At 43.5% G+C, this 13,775-nt stretch overlaps 1 non-coding gene across 1 annotated transcript; it reads right to left on the reverse strand.

The window, feature by feature from the left end:
- Positions 1–13,405: 13,405 nt before the first annotated feature.
- LOC127787781 (small nucleolar RNA R71) lies at positions 13,406–13,509 on the reverse strand. The gene has a single exon (XR_008020242.1). It is a non-coding gene; the product is annotated as a small nucleolar RNA R71 (small nucleolar RNA).
- Between the last annotated feature and the right edge of the window lie 266 nt (positions 13,510–13,775).

Here is a 13,775-nt window from a genome sequence, read left to right on the forward strand (position 1 = left end):
ATATAGGACTAAAAATGGTAACCGCGCTCCCACTAACCTTCTTATAAACACAAGGATCAATTTCCCTTTTGTGAAAAATCAAACTTTTGATCTTTTCATCAAAACATTGATTCTAACTCCGGGATGTTTGCCTTAGTCCATAAATGGACCTTTGCAAATTGCAAATCTTATTTGCATGTTTATGAGTAACAAAATCGTCAGGCTGTGTTATATACACATCCTCGACCAGGTTTCCTTTAAGGAAAGCTGTTTTGTCATCCATCTGCCATAACCCAGAGTCAATGTCAGACATTGCCTCATCATAGGTAGTAGGTTCATCGTTCTCAGCTAGAAGCACATCTCCATATGCCGAGATGAGAAATCCATATCTCTCTTACTCGCGACGAACCCTCATCGACCTACGAGGTTCATGTATAGAAGGTTGGGGAGTTGACACAACTTCTTGTGTCTGATCTTTCTCGGGTTCCTGGAGGGTAGTATTTGTTTGTGGTTCGCCTCGAATCTTATTTGAGCTTAACATTCCTCCCACTAGCCACAACATCTAAGAATTCCTTCTCAAGGAATACCACATGCATGGAAACAAAACATCTTTTGTTCATATGGGTGGTAAAAGTAATATCCATTTGGATGTCCCACAAACAGACATCTCATCGATTTGGGTTTTAGCTTATTATCGTCAACACGCTTGACATAAGCTTAACAACCCCAAATCTTAAGGAAAGACAAATTTGGCTTCTTTCCTTTCCATATCTTATATGGAGTCTGAGTAACTGATTTACTTGGAACCCTGTTCAAAACAAAGATCGTGGTGAGGAGTGCGTATTCCCAAAATGAAATAGGGAGTTCAGTGCGACTCATTATGGACCAGACCATGTCCAACAAGGTTCTATTCCTCCTTCTAGACACACCATTCATCTCTGATGTTTCAGGTGGAGTCCATTGTGAGAGAATCACATTTTGCTTCAGATGATCTAGAAACTCACTGTTCAAGTATTCACTACCTCGATCTGATCAAAGTACTTTGATACTTTTCCCAGTTTGTTTCTCTACTTCAAATCTAAATTCTTTGAACTTTTCAAAAGTCTCAGATTTGTGTCTCATAAGATACACATAACGAAAACATGATCTATCATCAGTAAAGGTTATGAAGTAGACATATCCACCTCTAGCTTGGGTGGACATGGGTCCACACACATCAATGTGCACAAACCCTAGCACTTATGTAGCCTCCCTTTACTTTAAAAAAAGACTTAGTCATCTTGCCAAATAAACAAGATTCGCAAGCACCATATGATTCATAATCAAATGTGCTAATTTATCCATCTTTATGCAAGTTGGATATGCAAGTCTCATTTATATGGCTAATACGACAATGCCATAAATAAGTGCTATTTAAATCACCTGATTTAAGTCGCTTAATATTTATGTTATTGATAGGAGTATCAACATCAAGGACATACAAACTGTTACGTACTGTTGTTTTACCATAAAACAACTCATTTTTATCAAACGAATAGCTATTGTCCTTAAATAAAAATGAATATCCATCCTTGTCAAACAAGAATTAGAAATTATATTCCTAGTCAAACTAGGATTGTAGTAACAGTTATGTAATTCCAATACAAGCCTTATGGGCAATGTTAATAAATAGGTCCCTACAATTAATGGAACAACTTTTGATCCATTTACCACGTGTAGGTACACTTCTCCTATTATTAATCTCCTCGTACTCCTAAGCCCATACACGAAAGTGTAAATATGAGCACTAGATCCAATATCTAATACCCATGTGGACTGATCAGAAGTAGATAGATTAATTCCAATAACATAAATACCTGAAGTGCCTTTAGTAGAACTCTTCTTACTCTACACTTCTCGGTTTATCATAGTGGAGATAGATTGCATCCTCTTTGCCCTTTGGGTTTTAGTCTTCTGGACACTTCCAGATTGCGTTATGGAAGAACTTTTCTTCCTGTTAGCTTTCTTACTCTTGGGCTTGCCCCTGTGCACCTTGGGCCCTTCAACTAAGAGAACACTTCCCCTGGCCTATAATCAATTTTAGGTTCGGTCTCCCTTAGTATAGACAACCACTCTCCAAGAGTCTTTTCCATAACTGTTAGGGAGGGACTGTAGCACCAAGTCTAGGGTAAGTCTCGACATCCATACCCAAGTTCAACTATAGCAACCTATTGATAAAACGTATCATCTCCATGACATGCTTCTCAATAGATGATCCTTGAGCCTAGCCATGATCTCATAGGCATCATAACTCTTATGATGCGACCTATGTTTTGGGGTCATGGCAACCAAGACGATATACCAAGCGATGATCATATCACCCTTGTGCATCGTCTAGGCCTAATGTACTACTATTTCCTTAATTGGATGCTTCATAAGAAGAGATCTCTCTATCGCATAGAGAATCTTTATCATGTGTGATGACTATCCTCAAGATGGTGTCTCAATCATAGAAATTAGTCCCGTTGAAGGTATTATTGCCCTCGAGTATCGATCTTATCGATATGTTTCCAGACATTCTGGATCAACAACTGAATAGAGATATTATTATAATCATATTGAATTAGAAAATCATAAATTGCAAGAAGTAACATTTTATGATTGCTCCCACTATTTTCTACGAGTTTTCCACCCTCAAGACATAACTCGAGAAATCCCGTTGGAAGATTTCCTAATGGGCTAGGATCCCATCTCCCCTCGCACAACCTTGAGTGACTCAACAAATTGTTCTAGGATCTATTAGATAGGTACTTTCTACCAATTGCATCTCCATGCAACTCCTAGATTCATTGGGTTGACAACTCCTTGCCAAGCACATCTTATGTGACTCCCAATCTTTGCCTCTATACTCAGTAAGACCTTGAGTGACTCAACAAACCCCACCTTTCTAGTTAAGTCGGATCCACCATTCAAGGACATCTCATGGCCCATGAAACATAGGAATCATAGGTGACACATGACCTTGAGTGACTCAACAAATCAAGTGCCAGCTAGAAACCTAATACTTCATAATGATGGAAGGCAAGTTGGCTTAATATTAATGAGGGATTTATTATTTATTTACTTAGGTCTCATCAAATGCAATTAATCAAATTAATAATGCATAATAAATGACTCAAACCGGTGTATGGCATGGATAACTACGGCTAGTCCCCTCGAGCCATAGAAGGGAAGCTAGCGGGTCAAACCTAGGTAAAGAATCACATCTTGCTTCACAAGCACATTCTTCAAGCCTTCGTTAGTCTTCAAATTTTGTCTTCAATTTGGCTCCATCTTTTTCTCTTCATACAAACTACAACTATAACTACTCTATTCTATTCTACATACATTACATAGAATCAGAAACCCTGAGTTACATTTGGGGGGAGTAAGATGAGAAGAGAATGTACATTAGAGTATAAGAGAGGCAGGACACGCAGGCCCTATTTCGAAAACCAAATTTACAAGCATTCATTTCAAACATAAAATAAATGGTCGACTCGATCCATACTATACACCCATGCTGTTGTTGCCAAAATACAACAATTAAAATTTTGTGATGTGGGGTCCACTCGAGCTCAGTGTCAGGTGAAGTTAGGTTGCCGTAAGAGATGTTGCTTCAAGGGAGGTTGCCATTAGGATGCTCGCCGCAAGGATTTGCCGCTAGTTCTCGCCACTAGCTTTTGCCACTAGCTCTCGTCACTAGCTTTCGCCACGAGGTCTCACCACTAGGTTCGCCACAAGGTTCGCCACAAACTTCGCCACAAGCTTTGCCGCTAGCTTCGCCATAAGCTTCGCCGCTAGCTTCGCCACAAGCTTTGCCGCTAGCTTCGCCACAAGCTTCTCCACGAGGTTCGCCACAAGCTTCGCCACGAGCTTTGCCACAAGCTTCACCACAAGGTCTTGCCACTAGCTTTGCCACAAGGTCTTGCCGCTAGCTTTGTCACTAGCTTCGCCACAAGGTCTTGCCACTAGTTTTGCCACAAGGTCTTGCCACTAGCTTCGCCACTAGCTTTGCCACAAGCTTCGCTACAAGGTCTTGCCACTAGCTTTGCCACTAGTTTCGCCACAAGGTCTTGCCACTAGCTTTGCCACTAGGCTTCGCCATAAGGTTCGCCACAAGGCTTCGCCGCTAGCTTCGCCACAAGCTTTGCCGCTAGCTTCGCCATAAGCTTTGCCGCTAGCTTTGCCACGAGGGTCGCCACTAGGTTCGCCACGAGCTTTGCCACAAGCTTTACCGTTAAGTTCGCCACAAGGATTCGGCCCTGTTAATGCTGAGAAAATAAGTTAGAAGGCTCGCAGGAATCTTCCCCGCGAAGGCCCTCCGATGCCAAATTCAATCCCGAATCCCGATGAATCTTCACGAAAAAATAGTCAAAGTGTATTCAAAGTGATCAGATTTACCAAAGTTGGAGGTCCCCATTAATGTCCTATAGCTGGGTATTTATAGGGCACGATTTTCAAGGGTGGTTGGTGTTGACACGTGGCGCTTGCTAAATGGGGGCGACTTCAACGAAGGGGGATTAAATTTTGCAGAAAAGAAGTGGCCGCAAGGCTTGAACCTTGCTGCCCAGCCAAGTGGCCGCAAGGCAGCCACCAAATGGCCGCAAGGTGGAGCCTTGCGGCCAGCCAAAGTGGAGCCGCAAGGCTCAAGCCTTGTAGCCAGCCCCTGAGGGGGCCGCGGCCCTCGCAGCATGTAGCCGCTAGGCCGCTTGCGGCAGGCAGCCGAGAGGCTGCCGCTCACGAGGCCAGCCACAAGTCTAGCCTCGCGGCTAGCCCTTGTGCAAGGCCAGCCTCGCGGCTAGCTCATGCTGCGAGGCTGGCGACAATTTTGCCGCAAGGCTGGGGGCAATTTACTGCCAGCTTTTGCTTTTTTACTTTTCATTTTTTATTCTTATTTCTTTTTATTTTTTCTATGGCACAACAATTGCCCCCTACTCTTTTGTTTTGTCTTTAAACAAAATTAAAGAGTAAAATATTTAGCCAAGGAGTCAGGTCTAGCACCTTGACTCAATCAAGTGTTTCAGAATGCCTAAAAAGATCTTACCTCAATCAGGGGTTGAAGTATCAAATTATTTCTTGGAAATCATACCCCTGGTAGATAGACTTCACTACGGAATTCTAATCGGGTGTCCGAGCTTGCCGAGAGGTCTAGGCGCCGGATCAGCTAAGGAGTCGGGTCTAGCTTGGAAGCATAGCACCGGACTCAGTCAATGGATCCCGACGAGCCCACGGGCATAGTCTCCGGAGCATCCGATGATACCATGATGGGTCATAATGCTCTGGCTATTGTGCTCTCCATGTCCGTCTTTCATGGTTAGCCTATTTCAGGGAATCTGGGTTTGGCCAATTGTTCGGCACGAGATTCCGGCCAGACATCCAAGTTTGCTGGGAGACCTAGGCACCAAATCTACCAAGGAGTTAGGTCTAGCCAAAAAGGCATAGCACCTAACTCAAGCGAGGGATCTGGGTGAGTCTGTGGGCATAGGCATTGGATGTTCTGGTGATCCCGGGCCAACTCGTGGTCATAGGCACCAGATTCCACCTGGGTGGCTCAACCCTGATAAGCGAGGTCATGACAGAGTTGTCATAGGGTTGTTGTCTTTTCATGCCTTCCTTGGGCCAGTCTACCTCAGGGGATCTGGGTTTGGCCAGTGGCCAGGCGCGGGATTCCTCCCAGGTATCCAAGTTTGCCGGGAGACCTAGGCGCCAGATCAACCAAAGAGTCGGGTCTAGCCAAAAAGGCATAGCACCGAACTCAAACGAGGGATCCGGGTGAGTCTGCGGGCATAGGCATTGGATCCTCTAGTGATCCCAGGCCAGCTCATGGTCATCGGCACCAGATTGCCACTTGGCGACTTGACCTTCGGGAGCAGTCTTATGCTGGAACTATCTGGTGATCACTTCAATTCTTTTTCGCCTTCCTAGGGCCAGTCTACCTCAGAGAATCTGGGTTTGGCCAGTGGTCTAGCATGGGATTCCTACCAGACATCCGAGTTTATCGGGAGACCTAGGCGCCAGATCAACCAAGGAGTCGGGTCTAGCCAAAAAGGCATAGCACCGAACTCAAACGAGGGATCCGGGTGAGTCTGCGGGCATAGGCGTCGGATGTTCTGGTAATCCCGAGCCATCCCGTGGTCATCGGCACCAGATTGCAGCTAGGCGACTTGACCTATTGGAAGCGAGCTGTGCTTGGGCCGCTATACCTGAAAGACACATACAAATAATCTGGGCTCCTGTAGATTTTACGTGGTTCGGCTTATAGTTTTGCTTACTCCACGGGAATACATGGGATATATTCTTTTATTTATTGGGGGATGTCATTACAATGGAAAATTCAAAGATAATTCCGGCCTCTAACCGGTCGAGGAACTCTTCTGACGATAGGCTTGACTCTATGTCTCGTGCTTCGTCCTTTCCCCTTGGGCTAAAGCCGGGAAGTACCTCTCAAGGTGCACAGTGTTCTGAGCTTTTCCTATCGCCTTGCTCTATGGTGTCGGTAGTGTGTACCTATTGGTGTCTACCATCTTCTGGATTTCGTAAGGTCCTTCGCACTTCGGGCTGGGTTTCCCTTCCTCTTCTATTACCTTCCCCTGTGTCCAAAATTTCTATTTGGGTGACAAATTGTTCTACTCGGTCGAACAACTCAGTCACTGAATTTGGATCGGAGAAGGCTAAGGATCTTCTAAGTGGGGCGTAGGTAGTTCCGTTTAGCAGGGCTAACACTGCCAATCCGATTGGGAGATCCCTTACTTCCTGTGTCGCAACTCTAAACCGCTCGATGTATTGCTTTAGGGATTCGTCCAACTTCTGTTGTAAACTCATTAGATATATTGCACTCTTCTTCTTTGGGAGATAGACGGAGAATGCATTTAGAAATTCTTTCTTCAACTGTTCGAATGATCGTATATGTCCTGTCACTAATTCAGTGAACCACTGTTGAGCTTGTCCTACTAGGGAGAGTGGGAAAGCCCTGCACCTAGTGACCTCATTCCATCCATGTAACACGGCTACTGCGACAAAATGTTGTAAGTGTTTTTCGGGGTCCTCCCTTCCTGAGTATACCGAGAGTGGTGGTAGTTCAAACCCTGGTTGCACTGGTCGCCTCTAGAGTTCCTCAGATAGAGGGAATCCTTTCGAGGGAGTTACCTTTGGTATCATTATTACCTGCTTCTGTTCTAGCACCTCTTCTATGAGGCGTTTAATGTCAGACACGCTGAGTGTTTCCTGCTTCTTTTTATTTTGGCAAATAGATGGGTCTTGGGGCACTCCCGAGTAGGTGTTTTCTACTGTCTCTCTATACTTGGGAGCTTTTCTCACCCTCCTGCAATTTTTCCTTCTCGAGTCCGTTACTTCCGAAACTTTACTATTCAGCTCTGGAGTTCTGATTCTTGTCCCCTGCCGAGGGGTTCTTGAAGGGTTGTCCTGGAATCTCCGATGTTCTACCCTTGTATTGATTTGTCCTATGAGGGGAATATGAATGTCCGGCCCTAGTTCACGTAACAAAGCAGTGACCTCCTGTAGTCTTCTCATATTCTCCTCATTGTTCACCCTGAGCTCATTATTCTGCTGCTTTAGCTCCTCAAAGTTCTTCCGCAATAGTTCATAATCTGAGAGTAAGACTATGGGTGGAGTTATTCTTGAAGTTCCCACGAGGTTTCTATTTGGAATTGAAGACTGTCCAAATGAGTGTTGTTCCTGGTTAGCGGGCGCTGCATGTGGGACTTGTTCCCCTCGCCCTGTCGCGTATCCGTCTACGTGTGCTTCTTCTTACTCCAAACGCTCAATGCCCCCCAGTCCGGCGGTATGGTTGCATCCGAGCACAGGAAAGTTCCCGGAATGCACTTCATTGTTAGGGTGATTTACTAAAAATTCTGGTACTGTAGAGTTCGCCTGGTGGGAGCTTTTCGTGGATCCCGTCCTGGTATGAGCGCTCCTTCGGGGGGGGTCAGGCGGGCTCGCCCGACTGGCTGATCTTGTCCCTCTCAGCATTTTGTGTTGAAATTGGCTTTTTGTTGCACTTTCCCACAGACGGTGCCAAATTGTTGTTGCCAAAATACAACAATTAAAATTTTGTGATGTGGGGTCCACTCGAACTCGGTGTCGGGTGAAGTTAGGTTGCCGTAAGAGATGTTGCTTCAAGGGAGGTTGCCATTAGGATGCTCGCCGCAAGGATTTGCCGCTAGTTCTCGCCATTAGCTTTCGCCACTAGCTCTCGTCACTAGCTTTCGCCACGAGGTCTCGCCACAAGGTTCGCCACAAACTTTGCCACAAGCTTTGCCGCTAGCTTCACCACAAGCTTCGCCGCTAGCTTCGCCATAAGCTTTGCCGCTAGCTTCGCCACGAGGTTCGCCACAAGCTTCGTCACGAGGTTCGCCACAAGCTTCGCCACAAGCTTTGCCACAAGGTCTTGCTACTAGCTTTGCCACAAGGTCTTACCGCTAGCTTTGCCACTAGCTTCGCCATAAGGTCTTGCCACTAGTTTTGCCACAAGGTCTTGCCACTAGCTTTGCCACTAGTTTCGCCACAAGGTCTTGCCACTAGCTTTGCCACAAGGCTTCGCCGCTAGCTTCGCCACAAGCTTTGCCGCTAGTTTCGCCACGAGGTTCGCCACTAGCTTCACCACAAGCTTTGCCACAAGCTTCACCGTTAGGTTCGCCACAAGGATTCAGCCCTGTTAATGCTGAGAAAATAGGTTAGAAGGCTCATGGGAATCTTCCCCGCGAAGGCCCTCCGATGCCAAAGTCAGTCCCAAATCCCGATGAATCTTCACGAAAAAATAGTCAAAGTGTATTCAAAGTGATCAGATTTACCGAAGTTGGAGGTCCCCATTAATGTCCTGTAGCTAGGTATTTATAAGGCACGATTTCCAAGGGTGGTTGGTGTTGACAAGTGGCGTTTGCTAAATGGGGGCGACTTCAACGAAGGGGGATTAAATTTTGCGAAAAAGAAGTGGCCGCAAGGCTTGAACCTTGCGGCCCAGCCAAGTGGCCGCAAGGCAGCCACCAAATGGCCGCAAGGTGGAGCCTTGCGGCCAGCCAAAGTGGGGCCGCAAGGCTCAAGCCTTGCGGCCAACCCCTGAGGGGGCCGCGGCCCTCGCGGCATGCAACCGCGAGGCTACCGCTCGCGAGGCCAGCCGCAAGTCTGGCCTCGCGGTTAGCCTTGCGGCTAGCCCTTGTGCAAGGCCAGCCTCGCGGCTAGCTCATGCCGTGAGGCTGGCGGTAATTTTGCCGCAAGGCTGGCGGCAATTTGCCGCCAGCTTTTTCTTTTTTACTTTTCATTTTTTATTCTTATTTCTTTTTATTTTTTCTATGGCACAACACATGTAATCAATCTAATTGATTCATTCACAATTATGTTAATTAATTGTCGCATCTATTTCAATCTTAATGAAATGCTTTTAATAAATTAAAAATTTGTATAATTTTGGAAAAACAAAATTGTTTTAATTGTGTTGGGTTTGGACTCCATCAATTAGTCTAACTAACAAGGCTCAATAGGCCTTAGATCAACCAATGCATGTCAAACATACACTAGCAGCCCAATAATTAACAAATAACCCAATTAACGGCCCTAGCCCATTTTTAATCATAGCCCATAAGTGTCATACACTTATGGTTTGGATAAAAATAAAAAAAAATAGCCAAACAATTTGGCCAGGCCCCACCTATGGGAACAGAATGCACTAGGCCACCGAAGGGTCAGCCCGGGTGCTTCACGTGTACCCCGGGGAAGGGTCAAACCGAACCTCGAGGGAGCGGGGGGGGGGGGGTGGTCGGGAGGCTGTTGGGCAGCCCAAAAAGCCAACTGGGCGCAGCTGAGCCGTGCCTGGCGCGTTGGCCGCTGGAGGGCAAGCAGGCTGCACGCGGGCCACTGGGTCACGCCTGCCCGCGCGCAGGTTGCGTTGTAATACACCATGTTATTGATATAAAGAAAATAAGAATGGAAGTGTAAAAAATTCCAAAAATGCCCTTGAGAAGGTGTTGGATCCTTGAGATTGAGGGTGCCATATGAGAGGGGTATTTTGGTAATTTGGAAAGTGAAATCCAATAAAAAGGGTATTTTGGTAAATTGAAAATAATTCCTATGTGGAATTAGGTGAGTAGGTGAATTAAATCCCAATTTTGTATTTATGTGGAGATAAGGGATTAATAAAATCACAAAGGGTATTTTGGAATTTTGGAATTTAATTCCATAAAGGAAATAGGGAAAATGGATATTGAATTATTTGAGGAGAAATGATTAATTTTCCCTACATGAAGAATAAATGAGAAAATGCCACATGGGTGGATGAGATGAGATCTTGAGAGCCAAGTATGGGTTTAAAGGGTGACACTTGGCAAAGTCTTGATCAAGTATAAATGATGATTAAATTAAATGCAAAAGGAAATGATAATTGGTCTTTCAAGCATTTAATGAGAGGTATTATGGTGTTGGATTAAAAGAAAATCCAAAAAGAAATTAAATTAGTCACCCCTTTAATGTTGGAAAATATGGGATTTGTTTAAAGGGGAAAGGAAATGAATTATGTCATTCTTGATGTGTGAAAATGGTCTCCATTTATTAAATGTTGAGAAATTAATAAATTCAATGGATGGGATTAATCCTTGAGTGGGATTTGTGATCCAATGGTGATTATTTATTCTTGGATCATGGCATGGATGGCCAATGTAAACATTTATGTATTTGTGGGAAGGCACATATCAATATATGTGGGTGTGCATATGTGCAAATATTTTGGAAGAAATGAGAGATTAAAATAATTTAAAAAGGAAATTATAAATGTCTCTCAAAGCATTTATGAAGGCCATCATGATGTTGGGGAAAAAGATAAATGGAAATTAGTCACTCATTTATGAGTGAAAATGGGAGGATTTATTTAAATGAGAAATAAATAGAAATCTCCAAGTGATCCAAGGGTTAGGATCAAGTCTTGAAAAGGGTGAAATATATCCAATGGCTTGGATTAAGTCTTGAAAATGACATATAATTGTCTCATTAAAGTAAATGAGAAAGAAAAAGAAATGTCCAAGTGATCCAATGGTTATGCTTAAATCTTGAAAAGGCAAAATAATCCAATGGATGAGATTAATCAAGATGAAAAGCATGGATTGTGTTTCTGATAGAGCGCATATTTTCATATTATTTAGCCCTCATATTTAGTCTTTTTGCACGTTAGTTGTATCATTTTATTCATCTTGATTTTGTTTTATTTTATTTTATAGGAATTGGGCTTCACACTATTTTATCTTATTTTGGACAGATTAGGGTTTCCTAGGTCATGAGGAATTTTGATGGCAAGAAGGGAAACAAGGAGATTGGAAACAAAGAAGCAAAAGTGTGCTCACAGATTTGACCTTCTGTGCTTCTTTCAAGTTTTTGTCCAAGTTACAATACCATAACGTGAATGATGTCTTCAGAGATATTGTAGAGGACTTCTTGGGATTTCTGGAATGGTATGGTTTGTCCAAATCCAAGTTCGTTTGGGCCTCCAAACATCACTTCAAAGTCGGGACCAGAAAGTTGGGTCAAATTAGGAAAGCTGCACAGATGCTAAATCTTTAAAAGGCCATAACTTGGGCGTCCGATATCCAAATCAAGTGATTTAAAATCCAAAATTAATCTAATCTTCCTGATCTAAAATTTTGATGAAGGGTCCAAAGCCCATAACGCACTTTATCCTATTCGAAATCGGCTGTGAAGTTGCGGTAACCTAGGGTTTCCTCCCTAAGCTCTATTTAAGCACATTAAGTGGCCGATTTTGGGGGTGACCGATTTTTGGAGAATTATCACGATTTCAACCAAGAAGATGGAAGGCTAATTCTCTTGTGATTCTCTACATTCTCGTACCTCTTGCCCGGTTTGAGTCTCGGTCATATTGTTGAATCCGATTTGGAACTCGATTTTCATGTTTTAATTGATGATTTTGTTTCTTTTCCTTCTCTAAGTTTATGTATGTTTCTTTTATGAAATTGTGTGAATGCATGCATGATCTTTGGATGGTTTTAATTGATGTACTCGGTTGAGGCTTTGATTAGAAAGAAACGGTATATTTGTATGAGCGATTGCTCGATTGGATTTAATCTTTTACGGTTGTAGAAGAGTTTTTCAAATCAAAAGAAAATCAAACCAAAATAGATTGTTTTCATAAATGAGACAAGGATTACCGTGGTAAGGAGGTAGGGTTTGTAGCGGGTTACGTTTTACTTCATCGTTGTTTCATTCTTGAACGTTTATATTTCGGTTTTCATCACAACCCCCCTCGTTTAATCTTGTTTTAACAGATCCATTTGAGGTTCATTGGGAGATGACTTTGGGTTGCACCCTTATTGCAAATCTGAATCATTATTCATCTAATCTATCGGTGTTCGACAGCACCGATCAGATTTTGGCGCCGTTGCCGAGGAACCGTCAAACTGTTCTGCCATAACAAGATTTGTTTTCTGTCTTTCTTTTTCTTTTTAGTTCTCTTTCATTCTTTGTTGCTTTATTTTGTTGCTTCTTCGTATCTTGCTCTTTGGTTTCTCTTTTCTTTTATTTCCTTGTTGATTCTTTGTGTTTTTCTTTTTGGTTTGCTTGTTTTCTGTTTTTTTTCCATCAACAGCACTGTTCATTGCTGACTACTATCTTGGAATGCCTTGATTTTTGGTGTCCAAAGGAATGGGGGTGTGGGGAGAAATAGTCACTTCTATGCAGTGAGGAGGGCATTTTTTTGGCCAAATTCCAACGTTTAGACCACTTTTGGGGCCATTTTGTGTTTTCTTGGTGTGTTTATGTGATTTTTCCTTGTGTGTTTTGTTTTGTTTTTGTTCTTGTTGATACTTAATGCATGACCAGATCATCTAAGGGTGACCTAATTGATTTAGATCCAGAAATTGATAGAACCCTTAGGCGACAGGCAAGAGAACTTAGATCCCAAGATAGGGCAGTGACTAATAGTGTCTTTCCCATTATTTCTGATACTGTGTTTGAGTTCCAACCTAACCTGATCAATATGGCCGCCAATGAAAACAATGGCAATGAGAATAGGAATAATGGGAATAATGCTAACAGAACTATTAGAGAATTGGCTGCCCCTGATGTGCATTATCAACCCTTGTGTATTCAGTATCCCCAATTGGAGGAAAACTTTGAACTGAAATCTGGATTGATACATTTGCTTCCTAAGTTTCATGGTCTTGCAGGTGAAGATCCACACAAGCATTTGAAGGAGTTTCATGTTGTATGCTCCACCATGAGGCCGCAAGGGGTTGATGAAGAACAAATAAAACTAAGGGCATTCCCTTTCTCTCTTGATGGAGCTGCCAAAGACTGGTTGTATTACTTGCCACCTGCTGCCATTACCAATTGGGATGGCCTGGGGAGAATATTTCTGGAGAAGTTCTTCCCTACTTCCAGAACAACAGCCATCTGGAAGGACATTTGTGGCATCCGACAGATAGATGGAGAAAGCTTGCATGAGTATTGGGAGAGATTCAAGAAGCTGTGTGCTAGTTGCCCTCATCATCAGATAACTGACCAGCTCCTCATTCAATATTTTTATGAAGGTTTGCTCCCCATGGACAGGTACTTAGTGGATGCTGCATCTGGAGGAGCCTCAGTGGAAAAGACACCAGCTGCAGCCCGGGACTTAATTTCAAAGATGGCTCAAAATGCACAACAATTTGGTACTAGGTTGAACACTCCCATGAAGCCTGTCAATGAGGTTGGTTTTGCTGCACCTATGGACCAAAGGAGAATAGAAAATAGGCTGGAGGAACTAACTTCAATGGTTTGCC

This window comes from Diospyros lotus, chromosome 12 (genome assembly GCF_014633365.1).
Source record: "Diospyros lotus cultivar Yz01 chromosome 12, ASM1463336v1, whole genome shotgun sequence".
NCBI lineage: Eukaryota > Viridiplantae > Streptophyta > Magnoliopsida > Ericales > Ebenaceae > Diospyros > Diospyros lotus.